The sequence below is a fragment of the Vulpes vulpes genome, chromosome 7 (genome assembly GCF_048418805.1).
Source record: "Vulpes vulpes isolate BD-2025 chromosome 7, VulVul3, whole genome shotgun sequence".
Taxonomy (NCBI): Eukaryota; Metazoa; Chordata; class Mammalia; order Carnivora; family Canidae; genus Vulpes; species Vulpes vulpes.
Genome location: NC_132786.1, coordinates 33,152,715 through 33,179,456, shown reverse-complemented (window position 1 = coordinate 33,179,456; position 26,742 = coordinate 33,152,715).

The following is a 26,742-nucleotide window of genomic DNA, read 5'->3' as shown; positions in this document are numbered from 1 at the left end:
TTTTGGTTGCATCGTAACAACTTTTCAGAATGTTCAAAGTAGACCCGAACAAACCGGTAGATGGGTAAATTATTTTATGATTATATATTGTATGTCTGTTTGTGAATGTGTCCTACATACATATCCTTCCTCTTCCTTGTCTCTCCAACACTGTTTTCACATTTAACATCTTCCTGTGCACACAATTTCCTTCTTTCCCAATTCATGTTCTGCCAATTACTAACCCTTCTTTTCTCCCTCTTTTGTCTCTCATATTCTACTAGCCATAGTCTAGAAGTATAATATAAAGCATTTGTTTAATAAACCTTTATTTTGCATTTCAAAAAACACAGGTTAATATTTCATAATAATAGTCAGTTTAAATGGTTGAAATTAAGCCATTCGTTCATATTGCCTTTTATTCTTTATTAGTGGCCCTCATAAAATAGTTTCCTACCTCTACAATATAGGAGAATTCATGTAGAATTCTGGCCTTGATGAAAAAAAGATCCCTTTCATGATCACTGAGCCTAACGTTTTACAGATTACAGAACAGAAAGAAATATAAATTTTGTTTTTGGGCTATCCTTCCAAATTGGATGTTAGTTCTCACAAACTTCCCTAAGACTTGAAACACTTTCTCACACACATGCAATGCTGGAGCTGAAAGTAAACTTGTAATAACAAATTGATGGACTTAAAGACATCATTTTTATTTTATCAACCCCATTTTTGCAAAAAGTAATAAATGTTCATGTATGTAAAAAGGACTGTAAACATATTAAGTTATAAATAATGAAAACCAATGTAACATCTAGACTAAAAAAAAACCTTGCCAACAACACTAAAGCCTTTCACTTCCCACTCCCAGATGTAGCTACTATCTTACATTTTCCACCATATATGATATATGTTTTATATACAGAAAACATGTATTATCCATAAAATATCTAGTTACTATGCATAATATATAGAAATATATGTCAAGTATATCATATATAAATATACAAACTATGCATGAACACATCTTTAAATAATACATCTTTGGGGTGCCTGGGTGGCTCAGTCAGTTAAGTGTCTGCTTTCTGCTCCAGTCATGATCCCAGGGTCCTGGGATCGAACCCCTCATGGAGCCTCTCGAGGACCTGTTGTGCCCAAGATTGCAAATCCGAGAAACCACCAAGGAGCCGACACCGATGCAAACACAGGAAGGTTTATTTACAAGCTCCAGCTTGGGTCCAAGTATACCCAACACAGCGGAGCAGGGACTTGGACCCCAAGGTGGGTTTCAGCTTAGTTTTAAGGGCTGGTCTAGGGGACCTCCAGAAGTGGGGGAGGAATTTCTCAAGTTCTGTTTACATTCTGATATGGGGCTTTCAAGGGCATTGAGCTCTGTTCTCATTATGATATGGGACTTTCTGCCACTGGTGTTGAGCTCTGTTGTCATTCTAATATGGGGCTTTCTAGGACGTTAGACTGTAAGCTGCTTTCTTCCTGTAACTGAAGTAATGTAAATTTCAGCCCTTATTCACAGTGGCCTGGGTTGTGCTAACGTTGAACTTAAAGTGGAATGGCCTTAATTTTCTTGGCCTCCACAGACCCTGCTTCTAGCAGCATGGGGTTCCCTGCTCAGCAGAGAGCCTGCTACTCCCTCTATTCCACTCCTGCTCTCTCTTGCTATCTCTGTGGCTATCTCTCTCTCTCTCAAGTAGGTAAATAAAATCTTTAAAAAAAATAAACGGTACATCTTTTAGTTTTGCAAGTTTTTAGACTTTATATGAATAGTATTAAAATGCATGTATTATTCTAGGACTTGCTTTTTTCACTCATCTCTTTATTCTTGGGATTTAACTATTAGATTCATACATGCTTACAAGTGTGTCTCTAGATCCTTATGTGTGTACTGGCTAATCTCTTAGTATATGGATAGGGAACAATGTATTAGTCCATCTTCTTGCTGGTGGACATTTGGTCGGTTTCTAATTTTTTGCTGTTACAAACAAGGCTGCAAAGATATCTTCCAGTAGACAAGTGCAAAATACTATCCGAGCAATATATCTAGCAGTAAAATTTTTGGCTCGGAGTGTTGTCCTACAAACAGTCTACAGCAGTTTTGTTTTATTTTTTACTGTTTTACAACTTTGCCAATAACAAGTGTTTCCAAATTTAAAATTTCTTGTCAGTCTGGTAAATAAAACATGGTTTCTTATTGTAACATTTTCATTTTCATTTTCCTGACTACAAATAAAATTTAAATAGCCAAACTAAGATCCTGTATCTGATCAGAAGCAGAGCTAAGGTTCAAACCCATATCTGGCAGGCTCTAACGTCCATGTGTTTTCTACTTTGCTATATTATCTATTGCACAGCTTAACGATGTATATAACAAGACATGATAAAGCCTGGAAAACTTTTTTTTAAAAAGATACTAAGCTTTGTGTAATAAACATTCACATACACTCATATATTCAGAGTATGTTATATATGTATGCATAAAACATTGGGGATAGGAGACAAACAAAAATATTACTTGATTTTATATATATATATATATAGAATATATAAGACCTGAAAATTATCTCACAGCAGTTGGGGGAAGTGAGATGTGGCCCATTACTCTATTCATAGTAAGGCTGTATGTAACAGGTATTTATACTATATTTATATCCCCTAAGTCAGCTGGTAGACTTAGCTGATCCTTCTGTCACAGAAACAATTTTCCAATTCTAAGAGATCAATCCCATTCTCTTCACTATGATACCTTTAATAAAATGATTAAAGGTATAAAATTGTTACAGATACTTAGATACTCTATCTTGTAGTCATTTTGTAATAAAAAATGAATAGGAGTAATTCACAGGTTGTTTTTACTTATGAACATACCCAATATCTTGGTAAGATGTTTCATATGCTAATGAAGAATATTGGGGAAAACATATAACTGGTTAGGGGAAACCTCACATGTCCTGTGTCCCTATATTAGTAAGGATTCATCAAGAAGCAGAACCAATAGGATAGATATAGACATATATAAAGGTATAGATGTAGATAAAGGAAATAGATAAGAGACAGAGAGAGAGAGAAGAAATTGGTGCATGGCCCTATATGATTATGGAGGCTGAAATGTTCCCAGATCTGTAGTTTGAAGGCTTGGTGACCAAGAAGGCCAATGGTGAAAAAAAAACAAAAACAAAAACAAAAAAAACAATGTGCCAGGTCAAAGACCATCAGGTAGAGACAGAAGATTCTCTCTCTTCAATGGGTAAGATGAAGCCCACCCACACTGGGGAGAGCAATCTGCTTTACTCAGTCTGTTGGACCCTGGCTCACGGGTGCCAACGTGTCCCGGTGGACGCCCCAGAGACTCAGACCCCAGACAGGCAGATGCAATTAGCAAGAGGGTTTATTGGACGTTTGCGCAAACGGGGTCTCCACCTCAGAGGTGGCAGAGAGCCCCGATTAGTAGTTACAGGTATCTTTTAAAGGCAAAAAAAAAAAAAAAAAAAAACACCAAAAACAAAACAAAACAAAAAAACGCTTAAAGGCAAAGAAACCGGGGGAGTAGCATAGCATCCAGGTTATTGATTTCTCAGAAGGTCAGCATGAACCTGTTCAGGGACATTTCAGTCAGGGCGTGGGGGGGAATGGTTTTCTTATCTCGGACAACCAGAATATTTTTTGTTGCTTAAATTCCAGGGAGGCGCAGGGATGGGCTGCCTCTGGATTAGGCCTGGTCCTATTCACAGCGCGGGGTTTCTTCAAGTCTATCAATACAAATTTTAATTTGTCCAGAAACACCTCCACAGCCACACCCAGACTAGTGATTAACCTAATATCTGAGTACCTTGTGGCTCAGCCAGGTTGACACATAAAATTGACCATCACAGTACCTTGTTTAAAGAAAGGTAACGTAGTTATAACTGGTTACCCCAGAGTACTATTTGGGAAACACAGATGTTCAACGTTAGGCAGAAAAATGAAGGTAGTAGGTACATGTAAAGCCTCTTAAGCTAGACTTTCTGAGTTCAGAGACGATTCCATCTTTACCATAAATGTGAGTCTGAGTGACTTCTTTAAATGATTTCTTGCTGTATCTATAAAACTTACATAATAATAATGATAATGGCATGGGGTTGAGAGGATTAAGGTCTTGAAACTGTCTACCGTGTCCTCAAACTTGATAAATTTTAGTTATTTTTTATATTTAGTATTTATTTTGTTATTTATGTATTTATTAGTATTTATGCCAAAAACTAGGGAACAAGAAATCTCCCCTCCTCCCTCAAGGCAGCATCTGGAAGTATATTTTAGGAGGGATGAAGGCTAGGCAATAAGAGGTGGTAATGAGTGGGGTGATTACTGCCTCTAATAGGAAATGTAAAGATGTGTGGGAGATGGAGAAGGTAAAAGGAGCTCAAGAGAACTGAATTTTCAAAAGCAAATTTATTAAAGCCACCTGTAATAATCTGTGTCTCTACCACATTCCCTTAAAGACTCTCAAAACATCAATTCTGCATATTGTAATTGTAAATAAATTACTTATTTATCCTCAGACTGTGCCATGGAGTGGGTGTTAATGTGTGTTGTAAGATGGCATAAAACTGTATTTACTCCGAAAGCCAATTTGGACTAATAGGGGAGTTTGATTTAAATTAGTAAAAAAAATCTAAACTACAGACTACTTTAGCAACATTCATTTACACCAAGTTTACTTATCTGACTTCATGTACTTGAAAGTGATGAAGTATAGCTTAGTAAATAGCCCTTGGGGACGAGCTTTAAAGATTAGAGAACATTTTGTTTTTACATATAATTTGGTGTATATTTTAAATGCAATTAAGGTAGGTGCATAAATAGTATTTAATTTCTTAAATATATTAAAAATTCTTACTAAAATTTCCACTGCATTGTTCATCTTTGAAGTAGGTTTTGCTGAGCAAAGGTAAACACAATGCTGATCTTTATCAGAATTGTCACAAATACTGAATCAAGGTTGAGTTAATGAGATGGAAATCTATTCATGCACTCCTTTTCCTTAGGCCTCAACATAGAAACTGGAGATGAAGTTCAGGATCTCTATAACTGCCTTAAGCTCCAAGTTCCTGGGCTGCTGTATTTATGAAGTGTTTTGATGGAAAATTGTATATAATTTGTAAAGAAGAGATTATTATTTATTATGATCTAGAATGTCAGGGATGAGAGATGCAGGGACTGAGAGTGTGGAATTAAGCTCCCAGGTTTGATTTTCTTTGGGAATTCCCGAAATAGTAGCAAATAGTGACTTGGAAAGGAAGTAAGCACTAAGCATTGAGTACTCGGTACTGTGCTAGGTGTTTCAACGTTATTTTATAATAGTCAAAATCCCCGAGAATGTCACTAGAATCAGCTCTATGTAACTAATGAGGAGATTAAAGCACTGAGCAGTTGGATTAACAGCTAGTAAATCCTGAACACAAGATTCAAATTCATATCTGCCTGACTCCACAGCTCTTTCAACTGCATTATGCCATCTCTATACCAGGTCAGTTTTTATCAGCTGCTGTATCCTCTCTGACCATATCCTGCAAAACTTGACTGATCAATGCCGATGCCATTATTGTGTGCTGAATGAATGTTTGTGTGCCTCTCAAAATTTACATGTTGGAGTCTTAATCCCCCAAAGTGATTGATGGTATTTGGAGGTATGGCCTTTGGGAGGCAATCAGGTTTACACAGTCACAAGGGGGCAGTCCCTATAGCAAGACAGGTGCCTTTATAAGAAGATGATGAGTCAGAGCTCTCTATGTCTGCAATGCGAGGATATCATGAGAAGATGGACATTTGCAACCAATGTTGACTGAGCATGCATCAAAGAAAAATGATCAAAGATTTTATTCAATTCCTTTGTTAGGGAGAAAATTAGGAAGTTGCAAAGGTAGTTCGAACAGCATTTTGAGAAATAGTATTCATAGCCCACCAGGAAAGGCTCATTTTGAAATAAGATTGCTCCAACTTCAGAGTTAACATCTCTCCCACATGGAAACATACAAGTTCGCGTGTCACTTCACAGAGTTTGAGTCCCTAGGAATAAATAGTAAAGTCAAACAGAGGTACATTTCCATAAAAAATTATATATAATCCTTGTTAAACAGCATTCCAGTGTGCAATTGAAACGTTCCTAGTTGGGCAAGCCACTCGCCTTTCTGTCTTATTTCTAAATTTTAAATAATTTTTCATTACACTACATTGCTATTTGTTCTCATAGCCCCTGCTTATTTTATCATAAAATTCATAGAAGTTTGTATAACAGTTTACCTTTGTCATCTTATCCTCTTTTGGCTACTGGCTGTTTGAAGGTAGCCTCAGCTCCTACGTAGCACAGTGCCAATGAGAGAAAAAAAAAAAAAGCTTGATCTAGTTATAAGTGAATAAACAAATGAAACTGAATTATGTTTAATGTGTTCATGAGCAGGTTGCTCAAAGGGTTTTCTGATGTACAGAAATCCCAGTGGCAACAGAAGCATCAGCTTTTCTGTCTGCAGTGATGACTGTTCTCCCCCAAAGCAATGCCATCTAACAGTGCCAAGTTCCTACAGGTAGTCCTCATGTGGTTACCTCATTTCTCATGCATCAGACTCTATACACCTAAAAAAAACAATTATCAGGTCCCTCAGCAGTAGGGAAGCCCAATTTTATTCACCCAGTATAATTTACTATGGACTTTTCAAGCATAGCTCATAAGACCTTCTAGTGCTACATAGCTTTCTTAAGTAATTTATTCAACTATTCTTAGGGTAGAATTAAAGAAGTTTCAGTATAAGAAATTATAGTTCCTTCTTGACGTTTCCTCTTGCTATGGCCCAATACAAGACTTGCTCAGAGTGAACTATCCTCTATCCCAGCTAATGTATGTCTAGCTTATCTCCCCAAGCCATCAGGAGCAGTATAATTTGTTGTTGTCATTGTCAGTGGCTTGCTCCAACCTGAATGTTGGGTAGAGTACAGGTGGCAAGCACTCCCCCAAGATGGTGCTCATATCAGAATCACCAGGGGGGAAGTTACATAGCAACTTTCCAAGCAAGTGCAGAGCTCCTTTTATTGCAGCATAGAATTTAACATCTTGTCCTGTCAAACTCTAACAATTCAGGAATCTGGCAAAAATGTTATGTTACTTTTTCTGCAAACTCCAAAGGATTTAGAATTGCTTATACAAAGAAAGTCACAGCAACATTTGCTGGGCACCACTGAATGCTTTCTTCGAAAAACTGTTTTATATTTGCATTGCTTTCACTGGTGTGTATTTTCATAATTATTTTTCCAGATCTGCCACCCATAAGTTTATAAATTCAGAGCCTTGATTTTTTTTTTGACCTGTAAGAGGAAGGTAATAGAACCTATACTGCAAGGTTGTGATGAATATCAAATCCAAGTGCCTACTGTGGTGCCCCACACATGGTAAAATGTTGTAAAAAGTAATCATTTCATCTTTACCATTCTCCCTAAGATGAAATTCATATTTAAAATTGTCTTTCCAAATGTCCGTTCCTCATCCTCAGGTCTGCTAGACATTATATCCCTTATATATGACATATTTTCTTCTCTGGAGATGAGCTCAGGCCAGCCCAGCCTAGAGAGCCAACCTGAAAGGTAGAAATGGTAGAAAAGCTACGCTTGGCAATGGAAACCAGTGATGTTTGTGAAGAGGCAGATCAGACCATCGACAGGCAAAATTGTATATCACTTGTTAGGCATAGTAGGTGCTCAACATGACACTATGTGAAGCATTTTGCGTATTATCTTATTTAATTTTGACAGTCATCTTGAGATGATATATGACTACACTAGTGTTAAGATCAAAGTATTGAGGTTAAGAGAGGTTTAATTAATTAGGTAGGTGGAAGAGGTAGGATGTTAGCCTATAGCTTCATGTCTGAGCTCTACCGAGCTTTGCCCACCTTTGCTTTCAGATTCTTTCTAGATTAGGTGCTGAACCACCTAACATCTTCATTGAACCACCTAACATCTTCATGATATCCATTTCTGTGTAGACACACAAACTTCAAAGCACTGTCTGGTTCTAATTGCTCTGCTTATTCTTGAGGCTCTAGATTTTCTCCTTCTTCTGCTTCCATCAGCATGTTTTGTTTTGTTTTTTTCATCAACATGTTTTCTGCTATGGGTTCCATCCTTCTTTGGGGGCTTAATATGCCTATGTGTTGAAATTCCCAAATACACACATTTGTATCTGGATAAGAGACAATGTTTATCTGCTAAGGCTTCATGTAAACCTATGTGGGTAACTTCGGTGGTGAGAATTTTAGGCACTGAGCAAGCTTGTAGTGTTAAAACTCATCCTTCTCCCAGACTTCCAGCCTTCTGACACACAGGATGGCTTTGCCGCAGAAGCCATTTCTACCCCTAACACTCAGCATCACCATGGACTTAATGCTTTTAATGTAAAACATTTGCAGGCTTTGAGATTCTTGTAGGAAAGATGGTGTTAGTATCATAAAACTTATTCCTTAGAAGTCAATATGATAAACACCTGATTCTTTCTTCATTTGCAAACCAATTTTTGGATGAATTTTGCTGAGGGCTAAGCTTGGCACATTTTCTAGGACCTAATTTCAAAGATCTCATGACTTCTTTAGTCATGACTACCTGAAAAATAACATATCACAGTGCCTTGTTATCTCTTTTGCAACTCCGATGTCGTTTCTAGACTCCTCCCCTGTCTTATCTTAATAATCAGAATTTTAAAAATCTGATCAAAGTTTAGGTATGCTTAGTCCATTAAAACATTACAATAAGTATCTTTTATACCTCAGCACTGGTTACCTGATCTAAAATAGACTATTATCTTCAGCCTGAGCATTTTTTTTTCACTACTTCATCATAAATTAATTTGCCATGGACAACTAAATGGACTAGCACTCTCTAAGGCATAAAGCATGACACAATATTAATAAAAACTGCTCAAAGTATTTTTTTGCCTCCAAGAAATTGACATTTTAAAAAAATTGGAAAGCAAGCAGAGTATTTATTAAATGCTAAATTTTTAAGGAAATCTGTTATACATGTATCTGTGTCTATGTGGGTAATTGTCTTTTTTTACAAAGTGCTGGTCTTGTTGAAGCGAGAGGTATTAGATTTTCTTGCATTCATTAACTTAAACTTCTAGCAAAGAGTGAAGAACCATAGAGAGAAAACAAGATGTTGGCTTTGGAGTCAAATAGGAGAGTGTTAATTTACATGAAATGGAATCTCTGGAGTATCGTCCTGCGCAGATACTCTCTATCTTTTTACTGGTTCTGTAGAGCCCGTCTTCCCAATTTTGTTTGCTGTGCTGATAATCACTCACCCGAGACACCTAGACACCTAGCCACTGCGCAGGAATGGAAATAGAGAAGAGGCTGTGAGCATGTGTCCCTTCCCTCCCCTGTTCCATAGTGTGTACTAAAGCCCAAAGCCTTTGCCTCTAGGCAGGACAAATAATTCTGGGGTGTTATCTTATGCTTCAGAGTCCTCTCGCACTGCTGGCCAGTCAGACTGCACTCCAGCTTGGCATCTTCAGGTTCTCCATCCCACCTCTCACTCCATTCATATTTTGTTTTGTTTTTTCTTCCTAGCAGCTATTCTTTAATAAATTACTTGCAAATGAATCTTTGTGTCATCCATTCAGGGTCTGCTTTCAAGAGAACCTCACCTAAGAAACAGACATATATGTATTTGATTGATTAAAATCTTTTCCCAAAAAAAAACCACCTGGGGGGTTCAGTGGTTGAATGTCCCTGAATGCATTTGGCTCAGGGAGTGAATCCAGGGTCCTGGGATTGAGTCCCACATCTGCCTATGTCTCTGCTTCTCTCTCTGTGTCTCTCGTGAATAAAAAAATAAAATCTTAAAAAAAAAATAAATCTTTCCCCCAATCTAACATATATCCTGGATCTTTGCATAGGTAATGAAAAGGATTTCTGTTTCAAAGGACAATGTGACTTCCTCTGTCTCCATTTGTGACGGCTTTGTCATGTGTCAGCTTCTCTAGGCTGAACTACACTTCTCAAAATTCTCTTTCCTATATGTTTCTTGTTACAGTGAACCACAAGAGAGATTCCTGAGAGATTTGCAGGTCCCTGAGAAGAGCTCTGGCTTCCACAGGCTATTCACCACAAAGGCAACATAAACTGACTCAAGTTCCAGTTCTTTCTTACAGGTCCTTGCTTATGCTTGTGGGTTCCAGCTTGTTCCTGATCTTCAGCACTTTATATTCAATTGCCCCTTAGACTTCAAGCTTTAGCATCAGACAGTACCCTTACAGAGATTGCTTAATTGGCTTCCGTGATTAATGTAAGGTTAAACTCTTAAGATTATATATTTATATATGACGTATACACATAATCATATATATATGACAAGCAAAGAGGAGGAGGAGGAGGATGTAGGAAAGCCAGTCAGTACCTCCTAACCTGGGTAAAATAAGTAGGCTTAGGATTTTGGAAAATTAAAAGAAAAAAGAAAAACAAGCTATATACGATGACTTGGACTGGTTTGGTAAAGAATCACAAAACTTATTCTAAAATATCAGATTAGCAATGGAGAAAAAGACAGGGAAAACTCAAATATTCAATATCTTGAGTTATCCTATGCAAAGTACAAGAGAAAATAGGGTGACAACACTACAGAACTATATTCAGTCTGCTAGGAGGGTGAGACCTCACCTCTATTCCCCCAGTCATCTTTGTCACTGCTTTCACCTTCCTTTCTAAAAAAGTGTCAACTATCTTTGTGACAAGGCCCTGGTAAGGGCTTTGGAGCCTGGAAGGAAAGTGGAGCTGATTCCAAATCTTACACTGGAAATGTAAAGAGAGAATGCCCAGTCTTGTAGTATAGGGTGCTCACCGCCTCTGGAGTAAGAACTATCTTAATTTAGTAGTTATTTTATCGAAGTATAATTAAGGTACAGTGTTATATTAGTTTCAGGTATACAATATAATGATTCAACAATTCTATACATTACTCGGTACTCATCACCATTAGTGCACTTCTTAATCCCCATCACCTAATTCACCCATCCTCCATCCACCTCCCCTCTGGCAATCGCCATTTTGCTCCCTATATTTAAGAGTCTTTCTTTGTTTGTCTTTATTTTTCCTTATTTGTTCATTTGTCTTGTGTCTTAAATTCCACATATGAGTGAAATCATATCATATAGTATTTGTCTTTATCTCTCTGACTTATTTCACTGAGCATTATATCCTCAAGGTCTATCCATTTTGTTGCAAATGGAAAGATCTCATTCTTTTTTTATGACAGAGCAATATCTCATTATATATACAATATTACATATTATGTGTATGTTTATATTATACATACTATATATATTATATGTGGGAGCTTAACTTGTGTTATAGTGACATTTCCATGAAATGTGAAAATAATGGAAATTATGTATCTGTTTAATAAATAATGTAATAACCATCTAGCCATATGAAAGAAAACAAATCCAAGACTCTACCTTCCATCATAAGACAGATTCTAGCTCTATTATTGTAATTTTATTTATTTTATTATGTTTTAAGATTTTATTTATTTATTCATGAGAAACACAGAAAGAGAGGCAGAGACTTAGGCAGAGGGAAAAGCAGGCTCCATGGAGCTCGATGTGGGACTCAATCCTGGGATTCCAGGATCATGCCCTGGGCCAAAAGCAGGTGCTAAACTACTGAACACCCAGGGATCCCAATTATTGTAATTTTAAATAGGGCATATCTGCTAAAGAAAAATTCTGTATGAATAATCTTGGGTGGAAAACACATTTCTATGCAACATAGGAGATACAGCCATTATAAACAAAAATACAGACATATTTAATATCCATCATATTTTTGGAATGGGAAGGATACATATTCAGAATAAACAGAAAATAACACAATTTTCAATATATTAAGTGGCTAAGAATTAATAATAATAAAATAATAAAAGGAACTCCTATAATTTTATCAGAGAAAGGCAAGCAGCCCGCACAGAAAGGTAGAAAAATAACACAAGTTTGGCAATTCATAGAAGATAGAATTAAAATAGTAAATATAGAACAGTATATTCAGCATCACTAATATGCATGCTAGAAAATGCACGCTAAAGTTTCATCATCAAATTGGCTATTATTATTTTTTAAAGATTTATTTATTTATTTACTTACGAGAGACACAGAGAGAGAGAGAGAGAGAGAGGGAGAGAGGAAGAGACACAAGCAGAGGGAGAAACAGGCTCCATGCTGGAGCCCAACGTGGGACTCGATCCTAGGTCTCCAGGATCACACCCTGGGCTGAAGGCGGTGCTAAACTGCTGAGCCATCCAGGCTGCCCCAAATTGGCAATTATTAAGAAGAGATTCAATACCCAGTTTTGACAAAGATGCAGAGGAAATTATCTTTGAGGATGGATGTTTCAATCAGTCTAAACTCTATTAAATAAACTTTATAATAGCTATTTAAATTAGCATGTGCTTAGTTATTATTATTTTACAATGATAAGTGATAAAAGCAAAGTGCAGCAAACATGAAAAACTATTAAAATTTTAAATTAGACAAAACAAATAAATATTATCAATATCACTTTATGCTCAGCTAATAGAAATTATGGCAAGGCCAAGATTCGACAAGAATATGAGGAAACTGGACCTGCTTAGAAAAAAAAAAAGGACTTGTTTAAGAGGTTAATTTGGCATTACCTAGTAAAAATAAGAAATGCCCACATGATATGGCTCAGCATTTCACCTTTAGGAACATACTCTATGAAGTATTTTCATTTATATATGGAAAGACATGTATCAAGTTTCTCACTGCTGGTTTGTTAATAATAGTGATTTCTACTGGCAATCTAAATTTCTATCAGTAATTGAATAAATGTATTTTGGCATATTAGCATAATAAAATACTGTTTGATGCCATAAAAACAAGCTAAATGGAACGGGATTGTGAGTGTGGGTCTGTCTGTGTCTCTGTACAGTTCTCAAAAATAAAAATGTCGAGTAAAAATACAACTTGGCAAATAATGGGTTAAAAAAAAAAAACCCAAACAACCCAATGTACTTTTATGGATACATACATATGTAGGAAAAATTTCATGTGTTTTTTTTTTAGTTAGTTTTTGACATATATGTAAAATCTAAGAACTAAAATGTAAGGATTCACAGCAGAGCCATGATAGCAGCTAGGTCATAGGATTAACTCCGCTACTGATGATACCTTCAACATTATTTCTTTAAAACAAGAAAACAAACCAAATGTTAATATTTGTTAATGATGGGAAGTAGTATTTAGATGATTTTATGTTACTACTTTGGACTATTCTGTATGCTTGTTTTTTCCGAACTAAAAGTGAAGCATATTGAAGAGTCTTGTTTGGTGAGAACAAACATCTCTACACATGTGATGTGTATGTGGTACGAAACATGCTGTGGAAGGTAACACTCTGGGTTGGGAGAGGAATGAGGAGATGAAAGGAGAAAGGAAGAACTTTATAATTTATACATATTTGCATATGCATTGTTTCATCAGTTGCAAAAAAAATGTCTAGGTTTAGTAATTGAAGAATTTAATTAAGAAAATTGGATGAAAAACGAGCAAATAACATGAAGAGCATTAAGAGGTAATTCACAACAGAAGTAATATAAATGACTTATAAATATTTGAAAAGAATGCTAATGCTCATAGTTATAAAAATTCAAATTGAAACAAGAATGAATTGCTTGTGCCCCTCACCCCCAACTGATTGGAGAAATCAAAAAGGATATGGAGGAAAAGGCACTATAGATAAGAATGTAAATTGGTCTAGCCTTTCTGGAGAGTGATCTAGCAATATAATATAAAAAGATTTTAGGGACAGGATTTGGGAAGCTCTGAAAAATTATTTATGAGTATATGCATTATCATATATTAACGATAGAGAAAAAAAAATTAGAACAATCTTAATACCTCTTAATAGGAAAGGAAAAAATGCAGTAGCGTGCATTTAAGCAAAAAGTATAATACATAGCTATTAAGAATTGCAATGTAAGTAACAATACATATATTTATGAGAAAGAATGACAATGTTACATTGCTAAATGAGAAAAGGTTAGAAAGACTAGTTTGTGTGATTCTATTTTGTAAAAATATAAAATAAATAAAATGCATGAATGCTTACATTAATTAAAATTCTTTTCAGTATGTTCTCCAACTTCTTCACAATGAGAATGTGTTTCTTTTGTTAACAGAGGAATTTAACGTAAGTCTGAAGTTCAAATAAGAAATATAAATATCTATCCATAATAAAATAGACATAATTAAAGATCAAGTTAATGATATGAAAGATAAATTCAGGGAAACTTCCAGGGTTAGGAAAAAAATTACTACAGAAATGATGTTAATCATTCATCTAGTGAGAAATCTGGAAGAAGATAGACAGAATGGAAAGAAGAAAAAAAATAACAAAAACGCAGGAATTTTTTTTCCTGAACTGAAGAAAGAAAAGAAATTCAGAACAGAGGCTTTTCCTGGCCACCACCTGCTAAATGTAATGAAACTCATTTATAAGTAGACACATCCTGGTGAATTCTCTTAACTACCAGATGGACAGAGAGCCCTATACATTTCAGGAGTAAAATTACAAGGTACCATTTTTTTCTGTTTTCAAGTTAAAAATGGAGAATTGAAAGCATATTCTTATTTCTACTCCCTCCTAAAACCCTCTAAAATGACAGTAAAAGGTTAACAAGCACAGGGAGAAGAGGCCAAAGAAAAAATACGAGAAGCTGGTTGCTGAGTGGTGGCTGGCATGGCAAAACTGGGATAATGTGGAAACTTTCTTGTGATGGGTGCGGGATTGCAAGGAACAAGAGAAAGTGATAATACCACCACAGCTATTAGTAGCCATAGTAATAAATACAAACACAAACCACTAATATCCTGTAAAATGTTTGAAAAGAAAATGCATTCATGAAACAAAACATCTGTTGTGTGCTTTAAAATTTTTTTTAGAAAACTCTTGAAATTAAAATTATAATAGCAGACATGACAAGTGCACCAGAACCATTGAAAAGTGAAGCTTTTATGATCTTGCAGACATCCAAAACAGAACACATACAGAAATTTAGTGTTTTAATCCAGGAAGTCTACAATCAAATAGTAAGAGCTTCAGATACAGAGAAAAGAGGAGATAAAGAGGAGAAATTATCGAAAAAAAATCCAATAACAGATTTCAGAATTGAAAAGCCCACAAAAAAATAGTACAAACACACACAAACAAGCACACAAACATGCACACATGCACTCAGAGAATAAACAGTTTTTGTTGAAAAAGAGAAAAGCCACAATCTGAATAGCATTTGACCTCCCACCAGCAATGTTACAAGCTGGAAGACAGTAAAGAAGTGTCTTTGAAACTCTCAGGGGGAATGATACCTAGTCAAAGACCAAAAAAAAAAAAAAAAAAAAAAGTAATTTAAGTGTAATGGGGAAATAAAGACATTTTTAAATATTTCAGTTGTCAAAAAAAATCAACCTCTCGTGTTTCCTTTTATAGAAACTCCTGGAGATTTTCCTAGGCTATAACAGAAAAGTAAAACAAAAAAGATGAAGCCTAGGATCTAAGAAAGAGAAAATACCAATCAAGTAGAGAGAGGAGGATTTCCTGGAAAACTGGTACAAGGGGATCCCAGAGCTATAGCTATACAGTCACTGCAAAATGCAGTGGATCAGATGAACAGGGATAACCCCATGAGGGATGAGGGGCTGATGTGTAGGGGTGGGCAGTGAACTTAGTAGACCTTCTGGTATGTTTGATTAAATTGCCAGAAGGGTTTACACGGCTTTTTCAAGGATTGAACTGGTGGTAGCTATGTGCATAGCTAAGCAAGCCAAAAGATTTTTGGGTAGTACTGAATGAGGTGGAGAGATGGAGTTCCTCAGTAAGGGAGATACCATCATATAAGACTGTTTAGCTTAGCTGTGGATAATATTAAAATTGTCTATATTAAAAAATACTGAATTTAGAGTTAAAAGTAATTTGTGATAAATGTACACAGGAAGTATGGAAACATTGTGTCTACGCATGTGTACTGTTTGGGGAAATTATAAGGGCAAAATTTCCTATTTTCCATACAAGGAACTCAATGAATAATATATAAACTTAAAACACCAAGAAATTGCAGCCGAAACATAGGATATAGGAATATACAATCAAATTCCAGGAAGAAACTTACCAAAAGGTGTTGAAATATGGCTCAGATGGTGGCTAGTTTTTATTATAAACTATCCAGGCTTTGCTTTATTTACTCCTCTACAATTTACTTGATAGAATAAAAAGTAAATGTATGATGCAGCTGCAATGGAAAATACTATGGTGTTTCCTCAAAAAAATAAAAATAGAATTACCCTATGATTTCACTTGTGGGTATACATCCAAAATAATTGAAATTTCACTTGTGGGTATACATCCAAAATAATTGAAAGCAGAGACTCGAATATTTGTAAACCATGCCCATATCAGGACTGTTCACAATAATGTGAATTAAAGGTAAAAATAACCCAAATGCCCAGTAACAGATGAATGGAAATACAAAATGTGGCTATGCATACAATAGAATACTATTCAGCCACAAAAGGAGCAAAATTGTGTTATATGCTATTATGTGGATGGACCTAGACAACATCATGTAAAGTACAATAAGCCACAAACAACAGGACAAATACTGTAGGTTCCGTTAATGTGAGCTTCCTAAGTAATCAAATTCACAGAGACAGAAAATAGAATCGTTGCCAGGGACTGGAGGGATGAAGCAATGGGGAGCTTTTGTTTAATGAGTACAGAGTTTCAGTTTGAGATGATGAAAACATTTTGGAGAGGAGTAGTAATGAGGATGGCACAACAGTATCAATATACTTAATGCCTCTGAACTATACACTTAAGAATAGTTAAAATGCGGGGCGGGGGTGGGCAGGGTGGCTCAGTCAGTTGAGCGATCGACTCTTGATTTCTGCTCAGGTCAGGATCTCAGAGTTGGGGATGGAGCCCGGCATCATGTTCCATGTTCAACAAAGAGTCTGCTTGAGGATCTCTATCTCCCTAGAGCTCTGCCTCCCAACCCACCCACCCCCACTCGCATGCTCACTCTCTCTCTCTTTGTCAAATAATAAATAGATCTTTAAAAAATTAGTTAAAAAAATAAAAAATTAGTTAAAATGGTAAATTTTATATTCTGAATATTTTACTGCAATAGAAGTATATTTAGCTTTTCCTACCCCCTCTCCTTCTTTCCCCTTCTGTACTAGCTTCAGATTGCTACTATAATGAGTTAACAAACATTTCATGGCCTAAAACAACCTGAATTGATAATCCTAGAGTTCAGAAGGATAGAAGTCCAACACTATTATTGCAGGCCTTGGCAGGACTGCGCTCTGCATTCCCTTCTGAAGGCTTAGAGAAGAATCTAGTTCTTTGCCTCTTCCACCTCCTAGAGACCATCCACATCCCTTGGCTTGTGGTCTTTTCTTCCCTCTTCTAAATCAGCAAGGTTGCATCTTCCTGCTGATTCTTCTATAGGTACACTCCTGCAGGCTCTGATATCAGCTGAGAAAGGTTCTCTGATTTTAAACACTTCTGTGATTGGATTGGATCCACAGATAATCCAAGCCACTCTCCCATCTCAAGACTCTTAATCTTAATCACATCATAAAATCTCTTTTGGAAGTGTGGAATCATGTTTATGCTTTCCAGGGATATCTTTGAGTGACCATTATTCCATCCACCATGCCTCCTCTCTGTGAACAGTTCCACCTCAAAGCCATTTACTCTGAGTCAGGGTGCCAGTAGCCCTGATGGGCCAGAGAGGGTATCAGAGTCTGTGTGTGAGGTGGAGGGTGTCTGTCTTAAAGGTAGCCCAGCACGAGTTGTAGAACACTGAGTAGGGTGAGAATATCCCTACAGAACAGCCAGAGTGTATGGGATGTCTGGAGCCAAGGAAAATGAGGAGGTGAGGAAGGTGACAACCAAGGGGGATGGTGAGTCATGGGCTTGGAGGTGACTTGGGGTGACTGTGTATCAGATAAGTGGGAGAGAGCTCACACAGAGAGAGGGCAGTGCCAAACAGAGAAGGTGTTGGAGACTAAACAGCATGAGAAGAATTCCTAGATGATGGGAACTTGACAGTGGCCTGCCAGAGGCATCAGAGCTTAGGAGGACTGAAGAGGTCATCTTGGGAAGCAGAGGAGGCTGCTGTGGCCACTGGAGACTCACATTTAAGGAGGTACACAAATAGATTAAGGATAATTAGAGATGGAAGAAAGGAGTTACTAATCTGGAAAGGGGGGAAAAAACCCTCAAACAAACCTGTGATATTAAGTAGAAATTAGAGATATTGATGTGAGCTCATGGTGTCAATACATATACAAGTGTAGTAATACATATAGATGAAAATGGGTGTGTATATATCATACATGCATACTTCTAATATATATGCATATCTGTGTAACTGTGCATAGCAATAGGCACACTTCATACCGGGGTGATGTTGTTTAAGTGCTTTCTCCCATGAATAGAACCAGTGTTTACTGGAAAATTGGCCGATTCTGGGGTTTGCACAGGGAACATGTAAGCTTGGAACATCTTGTACCAGAAAGTACAAGAGTGCTCAAAAACATGATTGGTACTTCTTTCCAATAGTACAGAGAAATCAGCTTGAAGAGGCTTTCATTGGTCAAATGAGGACAGTTTAAGCATCAAAATAAACAATTGTAATAAATAACACCTTGATTAAAATGGAGAACCATGAATTCATGATAAATTTTTTAAATAAACAAATTGAAAGTTTATGAAGAGCAGAATATTTATATTTTCTAAGTACCTCCCTCCACAATACTTAGAATTTGAAAAATGTAGCAGAGAAATCTAGCAGAAAATGCCTTTATCAAGTATTCAAAGTTAACATCGTCATTGTCCTACCATTTGTAGGACAAATACACAATTTTAAACTTAATCCTTTTTCTGTCAAAACTTGAGTGAGTTCTGAAGATTAATTGATACTAGTGTACTAATGTTAACTACCTATTTTGGTGGTTGTATCGTGGTCATGAAGGAGAATGTCCCTTTTTTTTTTTTTTTTTTTGTAGGGACTCTACACTAGTGTTCTGGGGGTGATGGATGTCAGGGTTTATGGGAGGGACTAAGAGTATGTCAATGCCATTACTGTCCATGATATGTTTCTACTATTGGGATAAACATTGTAGTAAATAATGTTGAAATAGTTGTTTTACTCTAGGAGGAGATTCCATTCTCTCTTATTTCCAAATTGTTGGTTACTACAATAAATTCACCAGAATTGTTCAACCTTACCATCAGCAGACAGTGCCAGCTTGTCCTTCACACTTGTCCAAAGGCCCATGCTGCAAGTTACAGGTCAGAAACTGAATTTCTTGGAAGCATCAGAAAAATCATATCCTTTGCAAATGACTGTATCAGGTTCTCCAGTCTAATGATCCTGCATGGGGTAGACTCATGGGACCAGGCTTTGCAGTGTAGCTGGTCTCATCACTGTGAGCAGATACTTCTCAGCCCATACCAGGAGCTCAACCGGGTTTCCAAGGTTTCATAAAGCAGATGATTTCATGAAATGAAAACTTGAATCCAAGTTCTGCTCAAACAGAAATTACTAAATGAAATTGATTTTAAAAACGCATAATGAAAGCATTCTTTATAATAGTATAACAATTTCTGGATAATCCCAAAATTGTTTCAGAAAAATATTATAATTATCTTATTAAATACAAAACTATGAGATTTTTCTGACTATTGAACTCATAAGAAATTCTCCTTTCCAGATTTTCATCACCTTAGATAAAATTAGCCAATGTGGAGGAAAACAAGATTCCTGATTTGCTTGTGAATCCACATCACAAAACTAATTGAAAAAATTAATATTCACAACCAAAACTATTTGAAAACACCAATTATCTCAGGGGAAATGCATTTAAAAGAAATTATTTATAAAGGAAAGGGAATTGATGGTATTACACTTTTCTTCAGAGCACTCAGTGTTAGGAAAGAAGTAGAATAAAGTCTTCAGTGTGTGGAATAAAAAAATAATAATAATTTGAAAAGTCTCTACCCAGCCAGAATAATAATCTACTCTGAAAGCAAAATTGTTTTTTCCCCAAAATTTCACAACAGTGCTTTATTTATAACAGCAATAATATTGGAAACAAGCTATAAAGTCCAAGGAATTCAAGAAGGTAGGTGACATAGGATAAGAGAAGTGACAAGTCCTGGTGGTCCAGAAGCAGTGATCAATCATGATAGCAAACCCTTATAAACACTAATGCTTTGAATGTATAAATTCATTTAATCTCAAAAATCAATCAACAAGATAGGCACTGATGTTCTCACCATTTATGGTACAGAGAGCTTCAGTAACTCCTCAAGTCCTCTGAGCTGGCAAGTGCCAGAGGCAAGGGCTGTCCAGCTCCAGGGCATATATCCTTAACCACTTTATGGCCTCCCTCTGCCAGTATAAATGAATGAATTTCAGCGGAAATTTAAAGAGAATCCATTTGGTCTTTCACATTTGAGAGATTCTTTTTTGAATAGTAAAGTTGAATGACAAAAGATTACATGTGATTTTTCTATTAGTTCAATCACACTACTCGGCTAATAATATACGTTTTACTTACAGGTATGATTATACTCACTGAACAGATTGTAAACCTTTAAGAGCCCCCAAAGTGGAGAAATAACTATGGAAATCACAAAAATCGGGAGGCCAGATGGCAAAAGAGCATAATATCTACAATGGGTGTGTATTTATAATATATAAAGATTGATATTAGAAGTTGGAGAATTAAGGTGAGAGGTATGAACTGATTTTTTCCTTCTCATTCTATGCTTTTAATCACCTTTTGCAGTTATTTTATAATGCTGTGGAATGCTGATAATTTTGGAAAAGAATCTGGTAGATCAGTTTGTGTGGACCTGGGAAGATAGTTCCAATTTACTGTTGAAGGAAAGAAGTAAATTGCAAAGGATCCCAACTGTGTTTTAAGCAGGTCCACTCTGCTCTGTGTGTGTGCATGCCTGTGCCTGCACCAGTGGAAACATCTGTATGCATGAGTGTCGCATGTGTGTGTGGCCACATGAATAAAAGTTTTGGAAGGATACGCAGTAAGCTGCTAAAAATAGCGGAGTTTAAGGATAGGGATGGAGAGGGAAGAAGGGAGAATGGTGCATTTACCTATTATAGTTCTGTAGTAGTTGGGTACTTTTGCAAGATTCATGTATTAAATATATGATGATGATGGGTGGCTCAGATGGTTGAGAGACAGACTCTTGATTTCCACTCAGGTCATAATCTCAAGGTTGTGGGATCAAATTCTTGTGTGGGGCTCCATGCTGGGTGCAAAGCCTGCTTAGGATTCTCTCTCTCCCTCTCCTTTTACCCCTCCCCTACTCACCTCCTCTAAAATAAGTAAGTAAATAAATAATGATGATAAGGTAAAATTTTGGAGAAAAAAAATTTAAAAATAAAGGAATGGCACAAGATCTACTCGATTGGAGGGAAATGGCCAGAGACAATAGCCAGTGCAAGTTTTCAGCTCAATCGTGTGATATCACCATGGATGATACTGGTTGAACTCTGTAAGATCTCCAAGGAAATGGAGTAAAGGCGACCAGAACAGGGTTGTGGAAAAGTGAGCTGATCTAGGATTTTTAAAGTTCAGTATCTCACTCCTATCTTCACTCCTGGCTTTTTATACAATAAGAAATTTTTGCTCCCAGTGGAATGATAGATTCATACTTTAGCCCAGTGCTTCACCAAATACTTAATCTTTATTTCTGCTCTGCTCAGCCAGCTTTGATCTTTGCAGATAGAGGAAAGCCCATAATGTTCATAAATTAGTTCCAGACCTCCCTCCCAGGGAATTTTTGGAGCCCACTTAAGAATGAAATTCCTTAAAATTATAGAACCAAATAAGCTGGGCAGGTTGTTAGCTTGGTTTCCATGGGAACTAGTGAGCCCTTCCTCCTGACCGTTTCCCTTATTCCTGCTCCCCAGACACACATGCTTGCTAATGAATTTCACGCTGGGTACTTTTCCTGAACAAGGTAATATTTCTCCACAAAAAGAACTACTGGAGTTTCCTTACTTTTCTCAAATGTACTGATCTTACCGAGTCACAGAACACCCACGCCAATTAAATAGGTGAATTTAGCTACCATTTTGGCTAGCATATCGATGCCTCTGTTTTAATAAGGAGAACTGGAGGTAAGAGAGGGAGGTTGTCACAGGTTCACCAGCTGAAGATGCATTAAGTGGCTCATATCAGCACCCAGCCTCCATGCTCCTGTGTGCATTTCCATTCAGGGCTGACAACACCCAGGACAGTCAGGATCCAAATCAGGAAGGAGGGACTCTCAAAGGCCAAATTAATGGCCAATAGTGCAATTAAAAATGCAATTTCTCAGGGTGCCTGGATGCCTCCATCTGTTAAGTGTCGGATTCTTGATTTTGGCCCAGGTCATGATCTCAGAGATCAAGAGATCGAGCCCCCTGGCAGGCCCCGTGCTCATCGTGAAGTCTGCTTTTCCCTCTCTCTCTGCCCCTCACCATCCCTCTCAGTAAATACATACATAAAATCTTTTAAGAAAATGCAGAATGCAGCATATCCCTACAGAGTTAGGGATAAGAGAAGGCAGATAAGAGGAGCAGTGCTGCAGTGATAGCAGCAGGCATTTATTGAGTATATTCTGAGTCAGAAACTCTTCTAAGAGAAAGAGTTCCTTCTCCTAAACCCATCTTTCCCACCTTCCACAGTCATAATTTTAGTCTCTTAGTTTTTATGAGAATATTCTCTAAATGTCAAGTCAGAGTCACAGGCACCCAAACCTAACACATCCATGTAATTGTATGGTTTCTATTTTAGATGATTATGCAGAGGAAATTGAAAGGACAGAGAATTGAAGGCTATTACTAATACCAAATTTAAGCTTGCACACTTCACATAGAGTAATGCATATCATGATTTCTAGAAAACTGTGAAATTCCTGCAATGTGTGTTTCTGTGTGTACACACATACATATTTATATATATTTCAATAAAATATGAAATTTACCAGTACCACCTCATGTCTCATTCTCCTTACCAGTGTCTGTAGATAGAACTGGACCTCTCCCTCTACCTTACCTCACTTCTGACTTGACTTTAGACCTGGACATCACCTCTGCTGGCACTCTAACAGCTTAGCCACACTTTGTAATACAAGAGTGGAATTGCCCAGACACTTTCGAGGATTGGAGTGTTAGCATGGAGGCATCATTGAAAGAGAACCTATGTCATAAATGTTCTAGGTAGACATTGCTTCATTTTCCTATGTCATCATGAGAGGGTGGTGATAAGAGTGGCTGCCCAGAATGTCAGTCCAGGAAAACTGCTGCATCTATTCATTCTTTTATCCAACAACACTTCAGATATGTATTGAACATCTACTATATTTAGCTTAGGACTTAAAAGTTACCTGTACAACCCTGAGTTCATCTGAATGTTAAAAGGTCAGTTCATATCTTATGTATAGTGGATTCTTAGTATATCCTAGGACACAGTTGAGTGAACTTTTTCTCTAAAGTGCCAGATAGTAAATATTTTAGGTTTTGAAGGCTACATACTCTCTGACTTCCTCTTCTCCTGTTTCTCCTTCCTCTCTTCCTCCTTTCCCCCTCCCCTCCACTTCCTTCTCCTTCTTCTCCTTCTCTGCAATCCTTTTAAATTGTAAAGAAGATTCTTAGCTTAGGCTAGAGGCCAGATTTGCCTGTAGCTTTCCACTCCATCCCAAATCCCTGATACTCAATGGATCCCACACATCAGCAGCATCAGAGTCACCAGGGATTTTGTTAGAAGTATTGATTTTCAGGCTCCACCATGAACCTATTCAATCAGTTTATTATCACTGTGTAAGAAAAAATACCACAAGACATAATGCCTTAAAATGACAATCATTTAGAATTGTTCATGAGTGTATATATATTCGCTGTTGGGAGGTTCTTCTGGTTTTGGCTGGGTTCCCTCATGCATCTACTATATAGTAAGCACAGATGAGCCAACACCTCTGTTACTAAATGTTGGTGGGCTCTCATCTAAGGTACCTGAGTTTTCTTCCATATGACTTCTTATTCTCCAGCTGGCTAGCTTGGGTTTGTTCCATGGTAATTGTAAGGGCCCAAAAAAGCAAATGGCCTAAGCATGGAACTGGGCCACATCTTATCAGTGAAAGCAAGTCACAAGCCAATCCAGTTCAGTTAGAAGGAAAATCTAGTCTATCTATTGCTGGGAGGGGCTGCAGACTCACACTGCAGAGCATACAGGCACTAGGAGAAATAGAGAATTTGATTACATCTGCAATCTGCCATATTTACTTAAATACAAAATCTCTGTGTTTTAGACTCCTAGATGACTAATAGGCTCCTTTAAATGGAAGAAGCACTGGTTCTAAAGTATTTTCATAGTATCACTTTTCTTTTCTCCTAAAGCAGTTCCATGTTCATGTTTTAAATAACTGGCTGTCAAGGCTCAGAACAGGTAGCTACTCAAACACCTAACACCCACTAGGAAAGAAGGTTTAATTTGAACTATCACTGCTCAAACTGTTAGTGACCAAATACCAACCACCAAGACACATGGCATGGAGCTACTTGAATTCTTCATTCATTCACAGCTTAAAACTGGAGCTCTTCAGACAGTTCTTGCTTCCTAACCTAAGAAGGTACTCTGTGAACTTTTGTTTATGAAGAAAGTGTTACTATTGGCAAATTGACATCTACTCCATAGCTATACAATGTCAACCTTGTCTGTATGTTATTTGAGTGTAATAAACATCAACAGGGAAAGCTTCCAAGGTTGAAACAATAGAGGAACAATGATGAATACTTTTCTATGAATATGACCTAAGGACTCTTACTTGCTGCAGAGATTGAATGGGTTCACAGTACATATAGATTGTTAATGTACTTGTTGACTGATAGCTAACAATAGGCTTGAGAGCCAGCCTGCCCAATTTGGAATCTTAGCTCTTCCACTAACTATGGGTGACCTTTGGCAAATTACCGAATCTCTGTGTACTTCAGTATTTTCACCTACAATACCAGAGAAATAAGAGCAGCCAATGCATAAGGCTCTTAAAGAACTTGGTATTTACAAATAATCAGAAGAGTACCTACTTGCATTATCATAATTAATGTCCTTTTCACTACTATAATTTTCTTGACATAAGTAATTCAGTCTGTACACAGATGGATACCTCCTTGAAATCTTAAGTGAATTTTTATTTTTATTTTTTAGTAAAAATTACACTCTTTTTCTTGCCCACATTCTTTCACTTTGTGTATTAGTCAGGCTTCTTTGATACGATAATATTCTGGATGTGTATGGATGTGCTCATTTGCAGAGTATAAAGAAATGGCCTATTTTCCATAGTGAGTAAAAGAATTCTGAATCTTAATATGTGTAATTATGCTATTTGTAAATGTGACCCCCTGGATACTTAGCACACTACAAAACCATGCTGTGACATTATAATCCTAACGGCCATAATCATTGTTCAAATTAGTACTTTTATTTGTGGTTTGTTTCCAGTGCAAACTGTCCCAGAGATAACATCAGTTACTACCCTGACTCTGGTTCATGTTGACTAAGGGACTGATTTATCACAGACTTGTTTTTTTTTTTATTTTTTTAATTTTTTAAATTTATGATAGTCACACAGAGAGAGATGAGAGAGAGGCAGAGACACAGGAGGAGGGAGAAGCAGGCTTCATGCACCAGGAGCCCGATGTGGGATTTGATCCTGGGTCTCCAGGATCGTGCCCTGGGCCAAAAGAAGGCGCTAAACCACTGCGCCACCAAGGGATCCCTATCACAGACTTGTAATCTATAAGCAATGTGCTTGAGGGGTGGGAAGACGGGTGGCAGAGGGAAGGAATAGAAGAAAGGAAAAAGTTGGAGGAAGTGAGAAGGAACGCCAATGCTAATAATCCATAATTTTCATAAATAATTTATATGTCCCAACTATGTTTAGATACTTCAATAGTCCACATGATAAAATGGTTAACACTAACCAATTTACCACAGGTAGCTCCGTTTAATTCTATATGTGATTAGCATCTGAGACTCCTCAAAATTGACATGAAAATAAAGCATCTCCAATTCTCTAGTGAGCCAGCACTACACAGAGGATTATGAGGTACTCTTTAAATCAGTAAGTTGTACCAACAAAACCAAAAGTGTGGACTCTTCACTCAGGCATCAGATTGGTAAAGAGTTTCTATGAATCTGCAAAGGTTCTTTGTGTGACCCCCTGAGGTTGGATGGAAAATGGTGAGTACCCAAAAATGACATGGAGCCACTTATATTTTGGTGCCAAATTTTCTGTTAATATTCTGGAGCTACAAATAGAAAAGAACAACAGTGCATTATTTTCACCTTGAAAAATAAATTGGTCTCAGTAGCTGATGTGGAAAACAAAGGCAAAAGAAAAATTAAATTTCCTTACTACCCACAGCCCATTGACAAATCCTTGAGATTGAAAGAGTGACATTCCTCTAGGAACTCAGCTGCCTTGATGTTTATACTTGGTTTAGGGCAAAAGGCAATCCTAGGCAGACCCCTAGGATACTGTAAGTCTACCTTAACATATAAAATTTCCTTTGAAATTTCCTTTATCTCCACCCCCTAGGATGCATGTTGGCAATCATCGCACAAGCATA